Here is a 24018-nt window from a genome sequence, read left to right as displayed (position 1 = left end):
CATATTTTCAGTATTTGAATCACCCCATGTCTACCGCTAACTTACAATTAGATGGCATTTCAATAAAATCAAAATGATCCTGACAAGTTCTTATAAACAAAAACTTCCAATGGACTAAGGATAGCCAATAATGAATGCAATCATTCAGAGGATTATGATTGTTCCCTAAGGAGTGCAAGCTCAAACCTGTCAACCCCAGAGGTAATCATTTTCTTATTACTTTATAAATAATTCCATTTAAATTCTTTGTCCCAGTATAACATAGGAAAGTAGTCTTTCCATAAGCAAAAATGTGGGAACATTTAAACCTGAATCATTCTTTAAGGTAACTCTGATCAAATCTCCAAGGCTGCTTTTGGAAACAGGATCTTGTTGGATAGAATCCCTTCCTTTACACGCTTTTTGCAAGCCATTGGTTGAGCCAGTTCTTCTGTGTGCTGTTCTATGAGTTCACCAAAACATGAATCATTCTGCTGAGGTAGTAAAAAGGGTAGAAGATAAAAAGGTAATTCTCACCATCCTTCTTTGGGACAGTATGCTAGAATATCTGCATTCATGATGGTTCTGGGACCATAGAGTCCTGGTCTACTCATGATTGGCCAATTCATATACCTCCAAATACAATATACTGAAGGGGGTAAGATCCAGTATAAGCCATTCTGCTGACACAGAAGAAAGCAAGGATGAGGTATTCTGGAAAAACAAGAGCATTTAGGGTATTACAGTGGTCTAAGCTGTTCTCATAATGAGTCTTCAACTCATCAAATACTGTAATGTGTAAGCTGGCAAATGAGAGCAGTGGTGAGCAGTGTCACCAGCATGTAGCATGGCCCTGGAGAAGGAGCAGTGAGCAATGCTGGTGGCAGCACAGAAGGACAGTGCCCAGCCTTCTGGGTTAAATCATTCACTTCTCCCAGGCCACAGCCATGACTGCCAAACCACCTCTGATCCTGCCCTGCCAAATTGCCTGCGCACCAACTCAAGTATGCAACGAGTTCAGGTGTGAAAAATGAGATGACTCTGGATCATGTACAAAAATCACACTCTTTTAATGAACACTACAGGGAGAAGAGATTGCTAGGCAACCAAGAAGAGGGGGTTCCCAAATGAAAAATGGACACTTGAACCTTCTGCAGAACATGGGAGGAAGAGATGATTACGTTGTACATGAAAGAAATCAGCTAAAAAATTAATAAATTTTGCGCTAAACAGAAAATTTTCAATAGCTAGGATACCTCGATCTAAGAGAAGTTTACACTACCTTGCAAGCTCTTTTCCCTGAGCATTTATTAGTGCACACTAGAAAGATTAAGGGTAGAGTAAGGGAAGGGAGGGAGCCCGTTTAGTGTTGCTGATGTGATTGCTGCTGGGTTTCCAGAAAAGAAAACCTCCCCACTTCCCAGGAACCTTCTTTCAAATGCAAAAATCTTAACCCTGGGAAGAAAGCCACAAACTCTCTTGTCCTCAGGCCTTAGTTAAAGAGCTACTTTTTCCATAGAAGAGTAGAAGCAAAGCTGCCTCTATGTTAGGAGATATATATATATATATATATATCACTCCACTGGCTGAAGGGCCAACAAGGATAAATCAGGAATAACAAGCAGTGACCTACTGCCACTAGGGAAGGAGGGAGATAGGAAATTCTCCTGACTAAAACCGACCAGAAATACAATGTAGAGTTTGTCTTCCAAAGCAGGGAAGGGGTGGGTTGAAGGGAGGGATGCTACGGCTAGGTTTTGACACAAGAACCCCCTCCTCTACCATTGGAATGGCTTAGCCCCTACTATCAAACAGCAGTCCACTCCAGGGCGCAGTGGAAGAGTGTAAAGAACTACAAAGGATCCGAGATTTACTCCACCAGCAAGTAAACATGTTAACCTGCTACACTTTCCCGGATGCTGGCAGAAGCTGTGAGATCCCTGTGTCAGACCAAAAGACCTTTCTTATTCTTGGCACAGCAAATAGTATCTGTCCCATAGATTTCTAACATTACCATCATTATTTATTGTTTAGTTCTTTATTCTGTCTCCCATCTCATAGAATGTGATCTCCAAGCCAGTAGTTACCTTAAAGCTTGCTCATTTCTGTATCCCTAATACCTCAAGTAGCTCCTGATATATAGTAGGGTATAATACATCTTTGTTGAATTAATTACTGTATAGACTCTTGAATTTCCAAATGTGTTCAACCACACACTAGTGTTGGAAGAAGCCCATTGCAGAAGAGTTATGTGGTCAAGTGAGTTCAGCTAATGCTATATGCTATATACTCTGCCTGGAAGTTCATAATGCCTGTTAGTATATTGACGGCTCTAAGAAGTGCTGCAGTAAAGAGGCTTGCTAGACTTTGCTTAGCCCAGGATTTTTCCATTTATTTTATCACATAAAGTAGGCAAGGGACTGAGTTGGAAGCCTGAGAAAGGAATTTCCGACTTATAAATTTTACAGCAGAATTTACTATGAAAAAAAGCATAAATTTATATATGTCCAGCAAAGCATAGCAGGAGTTCCCAGGCCCTGAAGATACTCTCTGAAGTTTATTCGTCAAGCCAGGTGAGTGGCTTTGCAGGGCCACTGCCTTTGCAGGTTAAGTTAAATCATCAGGGCCTTACAGATTTTATTATACCCTTACATATCACCCAAAACTCCAGTTTAACTACTTTCTATGGTTTCTAAAATTGCCTTTAGCAACTGACATTACTTGAGTCTAAAAGGAGTTACAAGTTACTTCTTCAATGGCACAAACTATGCTACTCACAATATATACTGATGAGTGAACACAACACCTGTTTAATCACATTGTAGCTATATAGGGCTTAATGTAACTGCCATCAGTATATGGATATGGACAATCAGTAATGTATACTGTTTCAAAAGGAAAGAGTAGAGCAGGCCTGCCCTGGGCCTACTCCATTAAGAAAATTAGATGCAAATGCATTAAAACATAAGTATGTGTTTGTAAAATGGTGTGTGAGAGTATGTGTAAAACTGTGTCTGGATGTATGTGTGAGAGAGACAGGGAGATCACAATAATATTTCAAAGAATTAGAACTTCATGAAAAATACCATGGGGACTCTAAAGTAGGTTATATGATCCAAGCATATGTGACCTTCTCTGTTTGGGACTGAATTTACTTGATTTAATAAAGCTGTTGGCAAAATTGAAAAAGTATAGCTGAGTTTGATCAAATGCTCTCCTCCTCACATAATTATTTGGTCATCTTTCGACCATAGTCAATTCCAGCAAATCATTTATCAGTCCACATCAACCTAGAGGCAAAATTTGAGGTACTCTTTTTTAATATTCAAACACTCAAATATTTGAATTTTTAATTTGAATTCCTAATATTCAAATACTCAAAATATTTCCAACTGTTTTTATTTAAGTCTCCTCTTGATAACAAAATTGTCACATAAGTCTCCTCTCATTGAAACCCAGAAAAGGAGGTAGGGCGACCTTTCTTCACCATTTCTGTACTGGGATAAATTTCTCCACCTCCCTAGCAAAAAAAAAAAAAAAAAAAAATGTCCATTTCTCTCTCCAGATTGAGACTTCTGCCTTTCTGGTCTTAAGGACATGGTATCCAGCTGAATGTTCATTCTGGTTCATCTGACATAGAGGCAGAGCTAGAAAGAGTTTAGGAGTTATTCATACAACTCTTCACTTTATCCTGCTTAAAAGAGGTGTTGCAATGACCCAGCTCACTGGACGATACACCAAGCAAACTTGAAGGGATTCATTTCAAATCGACTGGACAATGGTGTTCCAGACATTGTTCATCTTTGTGTCTTGCTGACAGATCCAAACAAAGCTCATTCTTATTTCAAAGACTGAGGCTACTTTGAAGAAGGCAAAAAAAAAAAAAGACTTAGAAAACCCCACTTGCATCAAGTCTCATAGGTTTTTTGAAGTTATGCTTTCTTGTAGATCATTAGAAATATTCAGAAAACTTGTCAATTCCTTTTCTATAGGAAGAAAAAAAAGATTCTGCCTCTAACCTCAGCACGTTTACTCATTTAAATTATTCAGTAAACCAAGGTTAAGGAGGCTTTAGTTAAAATAGGAATGAGTCATTCACTGATGAAAAATAAAAGCCGGGAAAAAGTATCCAGTTTGAAACAACCTCCTAATTAGGTCCACTTAAAATGCATTGTGTTTTTTGTACGTTGAAAAACCTATAGGCTTACGATACTTCATAAATTCATGTGACTTTTTAACAAAATCAAAATGGAACATATGTACAGAAAGGTGTACAAAGCATAAGTGTATGGTTGTATAAGTTTTGTCCAAATGAACATAGTCACGTAATATCATTCCTCCCAATCAAGAACAGCACTCATTACCAAAGCCCCAGAAGTCTGTCCTATTATCCCTCCGTGAAGAGTGTAGGTAAGCTATTTCATGGTATGGCAGCATAGTTCTGCATCTATTTCAGGGGGCCCTGCAGCCTGTGGGGACCTTGAACTGACCCTAGCCCCTCATGAAAGTGCATGCCCTAGATAGCAGCCTGCAGAGTCACAGGTGAACATAAGCTCCTCGTATAACCCCAATAGCCTTGTTATGAGCAGTGGCATCTGCCTCCCAATGCCTTCCCTTTCTCTGCCCATTAGAGGAACCTCTATAGGGCTTACCAAACCCAATCTTATGAGTTGAACTGATTGACCCATCTGGCCTTGTCTCGGGAACCCCAAAGAACTCCATTCATGGGCCCTAAAAAAGGCATGTGTCCCAGGTTCCCAACTCTGCTTTAACCTTTCTTTGTGGCCCCTTAAATTCCTCCAGAGCCTGTGAAAAATAAGCTTCTGTATTTCAATTTCTCTTGTGGTCTGAAGTCACCATCTGGCATCCTGTGCTCCCCTTAACAAGTGTTAATTTGACAAATTGGTAACAGCTTCTAATCACACCCTCACCCTCTTCCTAAAAGATCACTGCTATGTTCATGTTTAACACCCCATAGATTAACTTTGCTAGGTTTTAAACTTTATCTAAATGAAAATAATCTTTATCTAAATGAAAATAATCAAGTACATAATCTTATGTGTTTGGCATCTTTCACGGAATATTATGTTGGAGATTCTTTCATGTTGTTGTGTGCTTTATTAGTGTATTTGTTTCATTGTCAAATGGTATTCCATTGTAAGAAATATACCAAAAACTACTTACCATTCTACCTTTAACTAACAATCAGATTGTTTACAGTTTGGGGCTACTATAAATAATGCTAATATTAACATCTTGTAAAGATGTCTTTCAGTGCACATTTGTAAGTATTTCTATTAATTATACCCTTGTGATTGGAATCACTGTATTATAGGTTACGAATATATTCAATTTAGTTGGTACTATCACAGTTTGTCAAAATTTATCGTACCACCAGCAATGTAAAAAAATTCTTCATCCTTACTAACATTTGGTATTGTTAGTCTTGCTAACTCTTGCCACTCTGGTGAGTGTGTATTAGAATCCCACTATAGTTTTGATTCATTTTCCCTGACTACTAAAGAGCTTGCAGATGATATAGATAGATAGATAGATAGATATTCCACATTCAGGTGTCTTCGTTTTTGAAATGGTTAAACAAGGCTCTCGTCCATTTTTATATGGTTCTGCCTACTTTTTCTTATAAATTTATTGTTCAAGATATTTTCTGCATGCCAGAATTTTACACTTTTACTTGGTAAATAGTTATTCCTCCTCCCTGAGCTCGCCTTTTTATTCCCTTATAGGTGAGTTCATGAGACTGTGATAATTCTTGTTGGAAAGCTATATAAAACTATTAAATAAAAACCCATAGTTATTTCTCTCTCACCAAATAATTCTTGGGTAAAAGTTTCACTCATTGCCCCTTGAAGACAACATTAGAAGAGACATTCTTTAGATTATAATTTATGAACCCTTGCATGAAAATGTAGGAAAACCAATGAAAGAGGATGCTACTTTCCTGTTTTCCTTGACTTCTGATAAGAGTAGGATTTCTTCAATGCCCTGATTTCACCAGCGCTGTTTGAGAAATCAGAGTTTGTTCCAAATCAATGGGCTATGGAGGTGGTAATGATGGGGCAATGGTAGGTAATAATGTGGTTTTCCTAATGTAATGTTTTACTTATGATTAAACATATTTATTTTTTTTCTCTTAAAATTTATTTATTTTTTGAGACAGAGAGAGAGACAGAGCATGAACTGGGGAGGGTCAGAGAAAGAGGGAGGCACAGAATCTGCAACAGGCTCCAGGCTCTGAGCTGTTGGCACAGAGCCGGACGCGGGGCTCGAACTCACAGACCGCGAGATCATCACCTGAGCCAAAGTCAGATGCTCAACCGACAGAGCGACCCAGGCGCCCCTAACCATATTTATTAAGTAACTATATTATGATGGTCACAATTTTAAAATTTCTTTGAAAAGACTGAGTTTAACCGTGAGTCAACAATATAAATCTGAATTGGTCCTGTTATTCCTTCTGCTATAAAATTCCTGCTAGTGCTGTTGTTGGCTGAAAGTTTGCTTGAAGCTATACACTTCACTAATATAAATTCTAAGATTTCTGAATCTTGAAACCCAGACCTTTCTATTGAGTATTGTTTGCATAGTACCCATAACTCCCATGTGTTGGAAACTAATCTTAAAACTTCTATATTCCACCACCAAAAGTCAGTTAATTCATGGCTTCTGAAATTCACACAGATTGAAATAATATTACTAGCTATGATTTATTGACACTGATAGCACATTAGAGCAACTGACCATTTCAATTGTTTTCCCACAGTTTTCTAACCCAGGCGGGTACTATGGAAAGCCCACTAAGTAAATTAGCGAGACAAATATTGTCAATCGTATGCCTGTATCTTTGGCTGATAGATATGAAGTATGATACATGATCTAGAGGCAAACTTGATTTTTAAAATCTTATTTAAAAAAAATTATTGCAAGCTATGCATATAGATAAAAACGATACTCACATTTGGTATATAAACTGAACAAAAGCTCATGGGACAGGTAGTATGCTTACAAATTTTGTTTTATGATACAGTTTCAAGTCACAAAGAACCTTTATTTACAGAGAAATCTCTACAATGATTTCTTTCTGGAATACTTAGGACTTCAAAATCACTGTGAACTAAGTATATAAAACATAGTGGAGAAACTATCCATGAGAAAAGTAAATGCTATTATCCTTTATTTTGTTTCAAAGGATCATGTATAAGAACCAGCCTATATCCAGATAGAAAGTGATCTTTAGTAGTATAGCTCATATTCTTTTGGAGTTCCTTCTGTATGATAAATCCTTGACTATAGTGGACATTCATACCATCATATCTGTAAATTAGCAGATAAAGCAGCCTACTCAAACATAAATTAAAGTTTACTGCTGGTCTTTAACAAAATGAACTCCATTTGGTAAACTTCTACGAAGCTGAAAAATAATATAAAAGAAGACTTTTTAAAAGGGGTCAGCTTTTTTGGAATTAAATGAAAACCTGCTCTTTATTTTATTCTATATTCAAAATAATAATATTTCTCTGACCAAAGCAATTTCATTCAGGGTTAAAATCCATCCTCAATAATTTATACATAATATTTAATCAATATGTTATAAAATATTTTAGTAGCATGTTTTAAGAATTATCTTAATTAATATATTAAATATTTAATTTTCACAATAAAAAATGGCTGCCTTATATCATTTAATGCAATGCTTTTTATAGAATCCTCTCCATTAACTCTCTTTTCTGTAATGGTTTTATGGTTTATAGTTTTATATTTTTAATTTTTTCAATGTTTTTATTTATTTTTGAGACAGAGGGAGACAGAGCATGAGCAGGGGAGGGGCCGAGAAAGAGGGAGACACAGAATCTGAAGCAGGCTCCAGGCTCTGAGCTGTCAGCACAGAGCCCGACGTGGGGCTCGAACTCATGGACTGTGAGATCATGACCTGAACTGAAGTCGGACGCCCGACCGACTGAACCATCCAGGCGCCCCTATGGTTTATATTTTTAACTAAATTCTGTCTGCATTCAGAATGCTACTGGTCATACCATATTTTAAGAACCAGAGAAAAAACTTTGTCCTTTTATTTTTCTGTCAAATCATACTTAAAATTCATAGAAATAATTTAAGCACCACTTAAGATTTCCACCATAGTCTGTGTTTCAGGATTATGATTAGCTAAACTTACCATCACAAAATAAACTAGACTTACTGAGCATGAATAAAACCTACATGAGGCTGTAATTACAGCCATATTAATAAAGTCAGTGGATTTGCTTACATATTAGTTGCTTATGTGCCTCTTTGGAAAAAGAAACCGAAGCCACGAAAACAGATAAGAAATATTTCATGACAAAGTATGCAGTAGAGATACCCAATGCCTTATCAACTTCCTTTCAACTTCAAAGTACTCTCTAGGGTATATTATTTAGGCAATAGGTGGTCCATTGAACCACTATCCTATCCAGAAAATAGTTATCATAATGTTTTCCTAGATTGCTGAGACAGAAGGGAAGAATCCAGGGAATTCTGGTTGTTCAGGTAAACATCTTTAGAAATGACTACATTATATACCTTTATATTATATACATTATATCTATATTGATACATTATATAAATAATATATACAGTTACACTGTATATTAGATTATATACATTTAGAAATAACTACATTATTTATTTCTTTTTTAAAAGTTTAGATGCTGAAATTTTATGTGTCCAGGGCTCAGAGTTGATTTCTTCTTCCTTACAAACTAAATAACTTAGCTGATTTTTGCTAATTACTGTTTCACAGATGCTGCCAGAAAGACCGAGATTCCAGGTTCAGAGATAAAGGGTCGTATGACCAAAGAACAACAAATAGCATGAATATCAGCATGTACACATTGATTTATCCTGTCTCCCACATCCCAAGGGATGACAGAGGAACCCAAATAGAAGCTATACATGTTGTAGATTTGTATAGTAGCTGACGAACTCTAAGCCCAGGGAATCCACTGCTTTTATAGAAAATGGTAGACACACCTGCTTTTTGTCCCAAAAAGAGACATTATTTTATCTTTTGATTACTCACTGCAAATGCAATCAGGAAAACATCTATCATATGATAGAGTGGTTCTATTCCTAGATACAACCAGTAAGATTAAAAACAATTGTCCTCAAAAATACTTATACAAGAATATCCTTGGCATACTAATAAAAATAGGTAAAAACTGGAAACAACCCAAATGTGCACCAAAAGCACAATAAATAAACAGTCATATATACATTCCATACAATATTACTCAGCAGTTGTTTTTTTTTTTTAATTTTTTTTTTCAACGTTTATTTAATTTTTTGGGGACAGAGAGAGACAGAGCATGAACGGGCGAGGGGCAGAGAGAGAGGGAGACACAGAGTCGGAAACAGGCTCCAGGCTCCCAGCCATCAGCCCAGAGCCTGACGCGGGGCTCGAACTCACGGACCACAAGATGGTGACCTGGCTGAAGTCGGTCGCCCAACCGACTGCGCCACCCAGGCGCCCCTACTCAGCAGTTTTAAAAGTAATGGACTACTGATAAACATAATATGGATTGAACCTGAAAATATTACTGCGAATAAAAGAAGCCAGATCTCACCACATTCCAATCAACAACAAAAAAGAATACTGTATGATTCCATGAAGATTAGGTACAAAAATAGGCAAAACTAATATGTGATGTTAGTAGCCATTAAATGAATGCTTTTGAGAAGGAGATAGCGATTAGAAAGGACTGGAGGACACTTCTGGGAGCAATGGAAAATCTCTGTATCATGTTTTCAGTGGAACCATATTAGTTTATAGAATTGTCAAAGACCAAGCTGAACACATTAAAACACTGTTATATTTTCTCAATAGAACATTTCCAGTTCTTTTAAGATCAAGAAATGAAAAGGTACTTTACTTCTAAATTTTTTAAAAGATTTACTTTAGTTGAAAGAGCATGAATTTTGAGTTATATTACTTGCCTCTGAATCCTATTCCCACCATTCAGTAGCTAAGTTAATTAAACTTGAGCACATTCTCTAACTTCGCGGCAATCAAAATTTATCATTTATAAAATATGGATGGTAATATTTTTTTCATGTGACTTACTTCTGACTTGTTACAGGATAAAATAAATAATGCATGTTAATAGTTAAAGCTAGCATTCATTCATAACATGTGAACCATTGTCCTAAATAATTTCTAAGAATTTTCTAATCTCATTGATGCAAGCCATATATTAACCTTCAATTAAATTTGGTCCCCCAAAGACGTGTAACAATACAGATTATCCATGAAACCAAAAGCTAATTCTTTTCCTTCAAGAACAAAAGTTAAAGAAACTCATGACCACTAAACCAGGAGCGAAAGCAGCCACTTCCATGTTGTACACGGTGCCCCTGGCCTGTTCAGTCCAAATCCACAGCCCAGTGGTTCTCCTGCCCAGGGCGTTGCATACTGCCTGCCATCTCTTCGATGCCAAATCAACACACCTTCACCTAGATCAACAGGAGCTCAAACTCAGACTCTCCCCCTCAAATTCCAGCTTTTGTACTCAAATTTATTCACAAAAGTGACCATGTTTGTAACAGCAGAATGAAGCAATCCAAGTGACACCAATTCTGTGGAATACATAATGGATAAAAGGAGTGTTCCAGGCTAGGAACATCTCCCTCAAACACATCAAAGAATAATACCTACGTGATTCCAGTTATGAAAAGAAACAAACCCAAACCTGACCTTTTATTTACATATAAATTTGAAAATGGATGGGAGATGAGCTGGTCAGGACACCTACCTCTGGGGAAGGAGAGATGGGGGAAGTGTGAACGAGCCCTTTCCTATCACACACACTTTCTGTTTATCTTTTTAAGTTTCTAAGACAAAAATGAAATGAAGCAAGCAAACAAACGAACCAAAAGAATAACAGAGAGAAAGGCACGCACACACACACACACAGACACACAGACACACACACACAAACACACGCACACACAAGCAAATCACTAATAACAACAATGAAAGACTGGTTATCAGCGCAGACCCCACAGATGTTAAAAGATAACAAGAGAATATTATGAACAACTTCTTGCAAAGGAATTCACCAATTTACAGAATATGGGCCAATTTTTGAAAGCTACAGGTTACCAAAATTTACCCTAATAAAATAGATAAGTTGAATATTCTGTAACATTCAATTATTTTAATGTAGCTGAATGTATAGTTTGAAATCTTCTGGAATAAAAAATCTCTAGGCCCCAGTGGTTTCACTGGCAAATTATTTCAAACCATTGAGAAAGAAACAACATTGATTCTATACAATCTCTTCAAGGAAATAGAAGAGGAGAGAACATTTTCCAACTCATTTAACAAGGCTGTTATGATCCTGATAACACAATGAGACATTTACAGAGCATATACAAGGGAAACTAGAGAACAATATCCTCCATGAACACCCATAACAAAATATTAGCAAATCAAATCAAGCATATTAAAATGAATAAGTCACTACAACCAAGTAATATTTATTCCAGAAATTAAAAGCTGGTCCAATATCTGAAAATTAGTCAATGTTATCACCTTATTAGTTGTGAAGAGAAAGGAAAAAAGAGATTATACCAATTCTTGCAGAAAACATATTTAAATAAATATCCTTTCATGCTAAAACAAAAACAAAAACAAAAACACTTCATTAAGCCAGGAATAGATGAGAAAGAACTTCCTCAACCTGATTAACGAAATCTAAAGAAAACATACAGGAAACCTCATAATTATAGTAAAAATCTGAAAGCTTTCTTCTTATGGTGAAGGATAAGACAAGAATTTCTCTTACAACTTTCATTTAACCTTTATTGGAGGTTCTAATCACTGCAATAAATCAAAAAAAAGGAAATAAAAGACCTATAGTTGGAAAGGCAGAGTTAAAACTACTTTTCTGTTCACAGAGGACATAAGTGTCTATGTGAAAATTTTAAGGATTCTGAAAAACAAAGCAAAACCTCCTAAAACAAGGAAATGATTTTATGAAAGATCATACAAGACTAATACACAAAATTAACTGTGTATATTTGCAGCATACAGCTGGATACAAATATATATATATGTGTATATATATATATATATATATATACACATATATATATATAATTTAAAATAGCTCCAAAAATGAACTACTTAGATATAAATCTTAAAAGAAAATACCATAGGACTTTATTGCTGATATGGACAAGCCGATTTGAAAATTTTTATGGAAAAGCAAAGAAACTACAATTTCTAAAACAATTTTGTAAAGGAATAATAAACACAGTTGGAGAAGCCATATTACTTAGCTTTTCAATTAAGTATACACACAGAAGTATAAAGAAAAAATGATTTCAAAATACAACTCTGCTCTCATTATGTTTATAAAAGTGGATATTGTGTGAGGTTTTAATAACATTTAAATGGTGTCTACTTTACTGGTTTAGCTTTTGTTAAGAATGTAAGATAAAGTTGAATTGGCTCCCTGCATTAGATAAAGGGAAGCTGAAGAAGACTGTGCACACCTAATTCTTACAGAAAATTCTTATAATTTTCATAATGACCGTAATCAATTTTTGGAAATAATTTAATAAATTGTGTATTCATATTAATATGATTACATGACTAAAATTATCCTGAGATAACATGTATTTTGTTGAAGGTAAAGTGACATTAATTCATTGCTTATGCTCCTTAACCCTTTAAAAAAGTAAAAAAAAAAAAAAAGTGAGGATTAGGAAGTTCGCATTTGTGTAGACTGAAAAAAAAATTTTTTTAGGGCCAAACTTGAGATATATTTGGAATTCCCAGGCCAGTAGTCTCTTCTTTGTATTTTGATGGCTTACCATAAATGTGAATGATTTCTGTTCTTTATTCACTGCATTAGTCTCAGGCAATAAGTTAGAGTTTCAGGAAGCAGGAGTATAAATCATCATTGAATTGTAGTGTTAAGTTTTAATCCTAAAACATTCTAAATGATGCACTGTGACATACATAAGTCAGATAAAAAGGCAAGCCTAACTAAATGAATTTTCAGGGTCTAAAGTTATATCAACCGTATTATTTTCCAGAATATATTTCAAGAGACTTAGTATATATCACGACAACTGTGGCTTCACAATGTTCTAATTGTGTCACATCCATCCCAATTGTTGTGAGAAGATAAAGTCGAAAATAAGTGTGATGGATAGAATTTTTCACTCACAAACTTAAACATATGTTCCAGTGCATAAGTAAAGGTGCACTCAGTATTTATTGACAGAGACCAGGCTCATAATGTATTGTGACAGAGTTCCGTGTCTGCTTGCTCTCTCACACTCCCAATAATTTTATGTCCACAGATTTTTTTTTTACAATCCAAAATCAGATTTTAAAATAGTAATACTCAAAATACAACAAGGCAAAGCAGTGAGATGTTTATTGGGCATCTCTAATGAGAAATCATTCAAATATCTTGGTGTTTTATTTTCATAACAAATATATGACTACCGCCCCGGAACCAGCTGCTTTGTTGTTAAGAAAACACAGTGGGAGCTTTGCTTCCAGACTCTAAATATTAATAGTGGGCATATGTTGCTATCAAAATTACTACTGACTTAATATTTCCCTTTATACCTGAACTTTCAGATCTTGACACCTTTAAAAACATCTTTTTTTTTTAATCTCCTACCTTATCTCTTACCTCATAACTATTTGTTTTTTAAATTTTTTTTAAGTTTATTTATTTGAGAAAGAGCAAGTGCGAGCAGGGGAGGGACAGAGAGAGAGGGAGACACCAAATCTGAAGCAGGCTGCGAGCACTGTTGGTGTGGAGCTCAACATGGGACTTGATCTCAAGAACTGCGAGATCATGAGCTGAGCCAAGATCAAGAGTCCACCGCTTAACTGACTGAGCCATTCAGGTGCTCCATTAATGATCTTTTTTTAAATGTTCTAAACAAGTAACTGAAATGGCACAGGTAAGTTTGTGCTATCAATAAATTTTCATATCCTATTGACCATCTAAAGACATGAATCCTTGTCATAATACAGACTTCAAGATTTTATGGATGTCTTTGCATATACTTTGAAACAACTGTTACTGCAACTAGTAAATCCTAGATAATTTGTCTCAAAATGATGCCACAAGAAAATCTTTACTCTGAATGTATCAACAGAAAGCTGAATATTTGCACTGTAACACTTGTTTTTCCATATAGAACATATTTCTTCATAAATGCTTTTTAATGTTTTTATTAATTTTTGAGAGAGAGAGAGAGAGAGAGAGAGAGGAAGAGGCAGGGAGAGAGAGAGAGAGAGAGAGAGAGAGAGAGAGAGAGAACCAGCAGGGGGGGGAGGGGGGCAGAGAGAGAGAGACACAGAATTTGAAGCAGGCTCCAGGCTCTGAGTAGTCAGCACAGAGCCTGACAGGGGGCTCAAACTCATAACTGAGCAGAAGTCGGATGCTTAACCAACTAAGCCACCCAGGCGCCCCCAGAACATATTTCTTTATAAATTTGATTCCTTCATTTCAATGAAGCCTATTTTTGATAGATGAATTAAAAACAAAAGTACCTAAGCTTATTTCTATGTTTTTTTTTAAGTTGATTCTCTTAACTCAATAAATTGAAATACCTAATCATTAAGGATTTCCTTTATGAGAAGAACAACATTAGATTAAGTGTTGTGAATTTGACATAAACTAATATTTACTCTGTTTTAAATACCTGAATTTCAAACCCAGGCATCTGACTTTTGATCTATGTAGCAAAAGAGATTTATTTGGCTGAGGGCCCCTCACCATGTTAATAAAGAATACTGCAATCTCTATTGTTTTCTCATTTTCCTTCATAATATTTACACATTTTAATAGCAATTTAAAACACTTTAGAACTGCACTCCATGCATGAAGGCTTTCATCTACTTTAAAGGTATATGTGTTGGGGCGCCTGGGTGGCTCAGTCGGTTAATTCTCCGACTTCCGCTCAAGTCATGATCTCCCACTTAACAAGTTCCAGCCCCAGTCAGACTCTGTGCTGAAACTCAGAGCCTGGAGCCTGCCTCAGATTCTGTGCCTGCCTCTCTGCTCCTTCCCCACTCACGTTCTATCTCTCTCTCTCTCTGAAAAATAAATAGACATTAAAAAATATTAAAAAAATGAAGGTGTTCATGTTCAGATTCCAATTTTAAGATAAACTCAGCTTTTCATAATTTAGCACTGACAAAAATAACTCATGTTTAAAGTTATTCCTTTAAACAGTGAGTCTCAGCAATCACGTTTAAATCAAAGAAAAATATAAAAATATGAGAGGCACCTGGGTGGCTCAGACAGTTAAGCGTCTGGTTTCAGCTCAGGTCATGATCTCACAGTTTGTGAGTTTGAGCCCCGAATTGGGCTTCGTGCTGACAGCTCTGAGCCCAGAACCTGCTTTGGATTCTGTGTCTGGCTCTCTCTCTGCCCCTCCCCTCTCACTCTCTTGTCTCTCTTTCCCTCAAAATAAATAAACATTTTTAAAAAAATATTTTAAAATATGATACAGTATTCATTTTTAGTTGAAATGACTGGGTAGATATGAATTTTAAAAATGGTAATGCAAAGGCACCTGGGTGGCTCAGTCGGGTAAACGTCTGACTTCAGGTCAGGTCAGGATCTCATGGTTTGTGAGTTTGAGCCCCACATCAAGCTCTCTGCTTTCAGTGTAGAGCCTGCTTTGGATCTTCTGTCTCCCTCTCTCTCTGCCCCTCCCCATCTTGCTCTCTCTCTCTCTCTCTCTCAAACCCTCTGTCAAAAATAAACAAAAAATAAATAAATAAATAAATAAATAGATGGTAATGCAGATATTTTGGAATTTATAATTTCCGAAGTATATGTTTTTTAGAAAGTAAAAATGTATCCACATGTATAATACTATGTCATTCTGTTTAAGCCAATGGTATTTGTGAAATCCTCAAAAGAGCTATATAATTATATTATTCACAAATATAAAAGACAATAAAAATCATATAAGTGAAACATACACTTAAATGTCATGATATATGTATAGAAGAGAAAGTACAGAGTTTTGTAGAGATTTTCATACCTCCTTTCCTACATATTTTCCAACTTGTTAATGTGCACGTAGAAATACAGACAAAAACTCAAAATACTGCTCCCAATAGCCCTTCGGAGGGTTATAACGCTTTACATCAATGGCTGGAAAATCCCATCTTGTTTCTTCTGACCCATGGTTATATTAGTAAAACTTCCCATTAACAAATACTGAACAAACTTTCTTTTCAAATGCCTGTGGAACATGGACCATGTGTCTTAATTGACAGTAGGTTGACAGCAAATCAAGTCTCAACAAATTTGAGGGACTGAAGTAACCCAATATTTACTCTCTGATCACAGCAGATTTATTCTAGGAACCAAACATTTATTTTAAAATATTATTGCTATTTGTAGCTTTAATCACCTAAATCCAATAGGAATCCAGTCAACAAAGGGAGGCTAGAGGATGTAGTTCTGGGTTATGGATAGGGAAGACGGGCACTCTTGAAATAAATAGCATCGTGGCATTCTACCTCATTGTTCCCTAAATTTTCTGAGAGAATTTACCATTGTGTTTCACATAAAATTAGGGAACGGAGTCCCTTTACCATATATTTCTTCTGAAAACATAGATAATTGAAGCCAGCATACTTCTGAATTGGAATGATTGCCACTATTTTCATTATATTCTCTCTATAAACTCCCTTTGAAATTTTAAACAATAGAAATTCATTACATGAAGAAATGACATTTAAACTATGAATGCACATTAAATTATATTCATATCAAGAAAAGGAAGTGCTCAAATGTCCATGTCTCACCCAGGAAAGAAAAAATAATAAATTTGTTCTAGTTATTACTGTTTATGTAACTAGGCCCTTTATTTTTTTAGACGCTTACTGTAGCAATGAGGTTCTCAGTATTTTTTCTGTTAAATTATAATTTCCACAAAACATATTCTCATTATATTTAAAAACTGCAAATTATAATTACTAGAGTTTAGTGGTGCAGAATGATAGTGAATAAATAAAATCCAGAATTTTACTTTATAATTTCAACATATGCAGCTGTCGTGTTTACCTTAGTAACTAAACAAACAAATGATCGTTATGACTAATTACCTGAAGAGACTCAGTTTTACACCGTGACAATTAAATCACAGCAGAAGCAATAATCTGGATAAGAACCATGTAATATATCTATATAAACTCAGGTGAGAAATGACAAAAGATATCTGAAAAACACCATCCATTTCTGCTGCATGTGAACATACCTCCATATTTTAAATTTCTTTTCAACTCCCCATAAATGAGATTGGGTATCCAAATGTTAAATGTATGAATTAATTATCCATTTTATTGTCATCCACAGCCCCAAGACTAGTTACTGATTTTTATCCAGTTCTTCCACCCTCTATTATAAATTCCCCTTCTCAAAGGGCCTGGGGGGCTCAGTTGGTTGAGCATCCAGCTACTTTTAGGCTCATGTCATGATCCCATTATGATCCATGATTGACTGGATTAGCCCTGTGTTGGGCTCTGTGCTGAGCATGGAGCCTGCTTGAGATTCTCTCTCCCTCTGCCCCTCTCTCCCACTCACATACTCTCTCTCTCTCTCCCTCTCTAAAATAAAAATTAAAAATAAATAAATAAATCACCCTTCTCCTTTGGGCCACCACATCTACCAGACTAGGTGATCACGATAGTCTTCTCAGTTCATGGTGACTGAAAATATGCTGGACAAGTGAGTATCAAGAGATGCCCCATGATATCAATGGAGGACATTTATTAAGTAAATGCATCCCTACTGCCTGATAAAATGGAGTTAGTTATCTCTGGCAGTATCATAAGTTTGCCTGCTGATGTACTGGCACAAAGAACCCAGAGTGACCAGTGTTACAGACAACTTTAAATTTAGTACCAATCTTAACTAAGTTGCATGTTGAAAGAATTCTTTCCTCTGGAAACAGAACTTCTTGACCCAAAAATACCTAAGCAGGAATGGAAAGCATAAATTCCGCAAATTAGGAATGGGCAACTGTATGTAATCATGAGCAGGAATACCAACCCTTGATTCTTGGATCAATGTATGCCTGTCAGGGACACAACACCGTATGATAGCCATGAGTGGTAGGCAATATGAGAGTCCTTGTAAAGTTTTATTCCTCTAGACCTTTTATTTTATTTATTTATTTTTTAATTTTTAAGTGTTTACTTATTTTTGAGAGAGAGAGAAAGAGAGTGCCATTGGGGGGGAGGGGTTGTGGGCAGTGAGAGGGGGACAGAGGATCTGAAGCAGGCTCTGTGCCGCCAGCAGAGAGCTCAGTGTGGGGCTCGAACTCACAGACTGTGAGATCGTGACCTGAGCTGAAGTCAGACTCTTAACCGACTAAGCCATCCAGGTACCCCATGCCTCTAGATCTTTTAAAGCTGATCCCAGATACATCACATCTACTTTACAATGCTTATGGCAGTTTGTTGATACTTATGTCTTTTGATTTGGTGGGTCTTAAAATGTCCAGCTTACAATGAGCAGCAATAGCCATATAGGCTGTTGATAACCCATGGTTAGATGCTCTGTCTCTCTCAGGACCTAGTAGCACGTAAGGGGCTGATATTTGTGCGATGCACATTTCCCTTCTGCACTTGGCCTGGGGCTTTGCTGGTTTGCAACCCTCTTGGGAGCATCCCAGGTGTAATCTGAAACTAGTCCCTGTACTCAGAAGGCTGGGAGAGATAGAGACAGCCCACTCCAATGGCAGTTGGCAGTTTCGATAAACAAGGGGACCTTATATATAAAGCTTGCCTTGGGCAGTGGCAAGACACATGGATCCCTGCACAGGCCCACTAAATCTTAAGGCTTTATCTGGGCTAAGTCACATATACCGTGCAGGTATTCTCATTACCACATCACTTTCTCAAGGCTATATCCTGGGAGGAGATTTGGGAGCCAGAAAGGCAAGCAGATCCCACATTGCAAGGACAGGGGAGCAGGGGAGGGGTTGATGAGCCTCTGATTGCACAGGCCCAGCTCCCAGGTCCACTAGTTGACATGTCTTTTCAATGACTTCCCCGATATTCTTCCACTTGGGACTGGCTCTTGCGATCTCACACTCCCCTCTCTTCCGCAGTGGGCCCTGACAGTGGGCCCTTCACTAGCATGGAGGTAGCTCCTTTCGCAGCTGTCTAGCTACATCAGAGACAGATGCCACAGCAGCAATACAGACACATGTAAGAAAAAAAAAACAGATTGAGATGATCACTCCAAAATCAGTGACAACTTTTTATTCAAGAGCCCATGATCTAAATCACTGATTTATCAAGTCCCTTAAGCTGGGGGTGGGATCATTCAGAATGTTGACTTGTATCCCTGTGTGACTTAATAAAGATGATGCATCAGCTGGCTCATCAGGTGTGAGCACACAACATTCTGTTTGGGTAACAGTATAGGTGCTTCCTTGTGAGACAGTAATAATGTCTAAGGCCATCCTATTTTGGAAGATAGCTATTCTCATTAGAGACATTTCAGTGTTTAGTAAGGACAGGCCTTGTCGGCTATCACTGAAGACTTGTTGAGTAAATTTAGTATGAGCTTTGCATGTGTTATAACATCCTTCAAGCCAGTGGAAGGAACAAAGATAGCAGCCAAATGATCATACCATGGAGAAGCAGAATATGCCCATGTGGCCTTGAGGAAAAAGAGGATGCAGCTTTAGAAACGTAACCTGGTTATACATAACATACATGTTGGCTGACTTTCAGGTGCAAGGGGATGAACCAGGGGCAAGATATATCTGACCAAGACCCCTACCTTCTCCCTCTTTCAATGGTGTGTGTCCCATTCCAGGTATAGTATATTTTAGCAGGTCCAACTTGCACTAGGATGATGGGATCCCAATGGAGATTGAGTAGCTTCTCCTTACCCAAGAGTGTAAAGTAACCTCCAACTCAATGAGACATCCCGTTGAAAATTGCAGTAAATAACTCTTCCTCGGCGTGATGGGGCTTGGTGTTCTCAGCAGCGTAGCATGTTGATCCATGGTGAGAGTTGGCACAGTGGCTGTTTCCCACAACTTACATACGTTTATGGTGTTGGGCACATCAATTGGGGTTGCCCATCTGTCATATGGGGCACCACTGGCTGGTCATTTAAATATATTAAAGCCTGTGTGAAATAGGTGAAGGGGATTAAGAGTACACTTGTAATGAGCACTGAGTAATGTATAGAATTGTTGAAACATCATATTGTATACCTGAAATTAATATAACACTGTATATGAATTATACTGGAATTTTAAAAATAAATTTTTAAAAAGGAAAAATAATCACACTTAAAAAAAACTATATATTAAAGCTGGGGAGAGTACTTTGGTTTACTAAGCCAAAGTGGTTTTACCTGCTAATAATTTAATCTGCTGCTTTAATAGTCCATTTTTTTTTCTTTAACCCTGCTGCTTATGGGTTATAGGGGGGATGGAACCTTCATTCATTGTCCTGTTCTTTTGCCCAGCCCACATCACGACCTTTTAAATGTGACCCCTGATCACTATTCAATGAAAGTGTCCACACATAGCACTCATTTCTCTAATCCACTAACGGTGACGTTTATGATCATCCACCCCTTGGCTTCCCATTGTACAAGCCATCTGGTTAATCTCTTTAGAACAGCCTGTTTGTACAAAGGGTTAATGGCCAGGGTTCACGAGTAATCAATCACAAGCCAGTTCACTCTCAGTTTGTCCCACTGGCTGCTGTGCTGGCTGCTGTATGAGAACCTTTACCTGGGGGATCTCTGTGTACACTTCCAGGGGCTGTTGCTCTGTGGGGGTATGTTGCATTTCCGCCACCTTGTAGAGCTGGGTTCGGAATCCTGAGGGCATTTGTCCCTTTGGTTGTCTCTGTCATGATGCTTGGCCAACACCTTCCAGAATCACAGACAACTCCACCTCACATGGTAGCCCTGTTTAGGAGATGACCAGAGCATCACTAATATTTTTGCTTCTTAAAGGCAGGCAGTTCGGTGCTCTGATCCCCAGTCCTACAAGTTCCCTTTCTTTATCACACAGCATAAGGGACAGAAACAACATTCCATTTGGGTAATAAAAGTCCTCCAAAACTTTAAAGTCCCTATAAAACCTTTCACCTCGTTCACATTGTCAGGGGTAGGAGAGTCTTGCACCTTATCAATCAGCTCTGGGGACAACATGAGTCTTATGCAGCCAGACAACACCCAAAATCTTATGGTAGTGCCTGAGACTTAAGTTTTCCATGGGTTCATTGCCCATCCTTTCCCTCGCAGATGCTCCAGAAAACTTGCAGGGTGTCCCAGTGCAGAGGCAAATCCTCACATGTTAATATTATATCACCAATGTAATCATTGATGTGGGGAAGGTGAATGATGACAGGTCCCCAGCTACCATCCCAGACATACTGTAGGGCTATGCAGGTAGCCTTGGGGAACACTTGAAAAGTTCACTATTGTCTCTCCCACATGAAAGCAAACTGATCTTAGTTATCAGAAACCTATACTTGTCAAATTCATGAATCTCCTTAAAGAGGAAGCACTTTCAAAGGAATGTATTTTTGCCAAATCATCAGAGAAAATAACTATCTGCAAATGACAAAAGACTACAAAATGGCCACGTTTAAAGATCTGATAAGAGTTCATTATAATGCAGTAGACAGGGGAACATCTACAGCAGTCCATATTTTAAAAAGCCTCTCCACACACACACACACACACACACACACACCTTTTTTCTTCAGTCTCTGTGGCCAATGTTTTGATTATCTCTTGGGGTGTTTACATTTCAAAAAAATAATAAGATCTACAACTTGAAAGGACAGAGAAAAAATGCAAGTTTTCTACCAGAAGTTTGGAGTCATTCCTATTTAAAATTTTTCTTTGCATAAAGCATTTGGTCCATTATTTCACCAACTACCATAAGTCTTCTTTATTCTCATCAATTTCACAGGGATTCCCCCCTAGCATCCTAATCAGGCTTTCTCACAAGTGCCAGAAACTTAATCGAAGGCAGCTTCTGCCCTCCTAGTAAACAGCACACTAAGGTCTCTAACTTATTATCCTGTTCTCCCACCTTGTCTGCCAGTTCCCAAAGTGGCAGAGTAGTGGACACTCCCAGGGCTTCTCCAGCTTCAAATCTTCTAACTTTCTAACTGGAGCCTCAACTTCTAATTGGACACTGGTGGCCAGCAGAACTGCCCAGAGTAGAGGCCAGACCACGACAGCTGCCACATGTTTCCCTTCCTTGCCACAGTTTCTCAAACAAATCACTTAAAGTAGCTTTTTCAGGATGTCTACATACTCATGTGGCAATCCACAGACATCTGATGTATGAACCACCCCTACTCATATATAGGTAGCTGGCAACCCAGGATATGCCCTGTGGATACCCCTTTCCCAAGGCTAGGAAACTCATGCAAGAGACTTGTATGGGCTGCCCTTCCACGCAGAGACATCGATGGCAATTTCATCCACAGATGACTCATTCCCAAGACCCATTTCTTCAATCTCCTGACTGGCTCATCAATGGTTGGTTTGCAACCTCTTTGGGAGCTTCCCAAGTATAATCCGAAACCCACCCCCATATTCAGAGGGCAGGGAGAAACCAAAGAACGAAGCAGGCCAGTCCAGGTTGGTAGGTGGCAGTTTTACTAAGCAAGGGGAAGTTACATACAAGGCTTGTCTTGGACAGCAGCAAGATGAGTGAACGCTTTCTCCCACCCAACCAAATTTTCAAAGGTTATACAGAGGTCTTAACTGGGTTCTGTCACATATACCATGCAGGTGTTCTCAATACTACATCGCTATGTCAAGGCTCTATTCTTGGAGTAGCCTCTGGGGGCAGGAAAGGCAAGAAGAACCCACACTGCAAGAACAGGGGAAAGGTGAGGAGCCTTTGATTGCTCAGGGCCAGCTCACAGGTCTACTGGTGACCATGTCTTTTCAATGACCTTCTTCAACTGCCTTTCTCCAACAACCTAAGGGTGCACAATGCATTTTCCTAGTGGAGTTTGCCAGAGGTTTCAGGAGCAACTTTCTGTAACACAGATACTTTAAGCATCATGAGATCTGCCTTGTTGTATGGTGGATGTAGTGAGGCTGCTTTACAACATTCTGAGCCTCCTACCAAACCCCTCTGTTGTTCAGGGCACCACTCACATCTATTAGCTTTCCTCAACACCTGATAAGTAGGTCAAAGCAGTATGCTTACTCCAAAGCTGAATAGTCCTACCAGTAACTCCACATCTCTCTTATAAGCAGAGGATCCAAGGCTCCATAATTCACCTTTTCATTTAGAAAATAGGTCCTAGAATGTTCAGATCACTGAACCCTAAGAATTCTACCGATGTAGTGGATTCAAGTCTCTCATAAGTTTATCTCCCACTCTCTCAAATGCATGTGTTTCCAAGGCATACAGAATACTTGTGACTTTTTGCTCATCAAGTTCAATAAACCTAACATTTGAGGGACTATACAGATTGCTAGTAACCCTTTAGATTGTTTTGTGGCAGAAATTAGGTGAATTTACATAGCGCAAAGGCAAGACCATGAATAAGTACTTTGCCCATTCCAAGTGAATGTGAACTATTTCTAATTGTCCTTCCTGATGAGTATTGAAAAGAACACATTTGCCAGATCAATAACCTTATAACATATGCCAGAGACTGTTCTATAAAGATAGCACATCCAGCACTGTAATTGCAACTGAGGCTACTCCTTGGTTGAGTTTGTGATTGTTCACTGTTATCTGTCACAATCCATACAGTTCTTCCACAGACCTAACTGGTGAATGAAATGAGAGTTATGATGAGAACCATAACCTTTGCATTCTTTATAATTCTGAGAGTAGTACCAATCTGTGCCATTCCTGTTGGGATGCAATATTGTTTTTGATTTGCCATTTTGGCCTGAGGTTGCACATTCAGGAGTTTGCCCTTGACCTTTACTGGTACTCTATAGAGCAAGAAACCAATGT

The 24018-nt window shown here is 37.8% G+C and overlaps 1 pseudogene; it reads right to left on the bottom strand.

The window, feature by feature from the left end:
• Window positions 1-442: 442 nt before the first annotated feature.
• LOC125171328 (protein cornichon homolog 1-like) lies at window positions 443-821 on the bottom strand (annotated as a pseudogene).
• Between the last annotated feature and the right edge of the window lie 23197 nt (window positions 822-24018).

This window comes from Prionailurus viverrinus, chromosome B4 (assembly GCF_022837055.1).
Source record: "Prionailurus viverrinus isolate Anna chromosome B4, UM_Priviv_1.0, whole genome shotgun sequence".
NCBI classification, from domain to species: domain Eukaryota; kingdom Metazoa; phylum Chordata; class Mammalia; order Carnivora; family Felidae; genus Prionailurus; species Prionailurus viverrinus.
The sequence above is the reverse complement of the archived record's forward strand: the minus strand, read 5'-3'. Positions and strand labels throughout refer to the sequence as shown.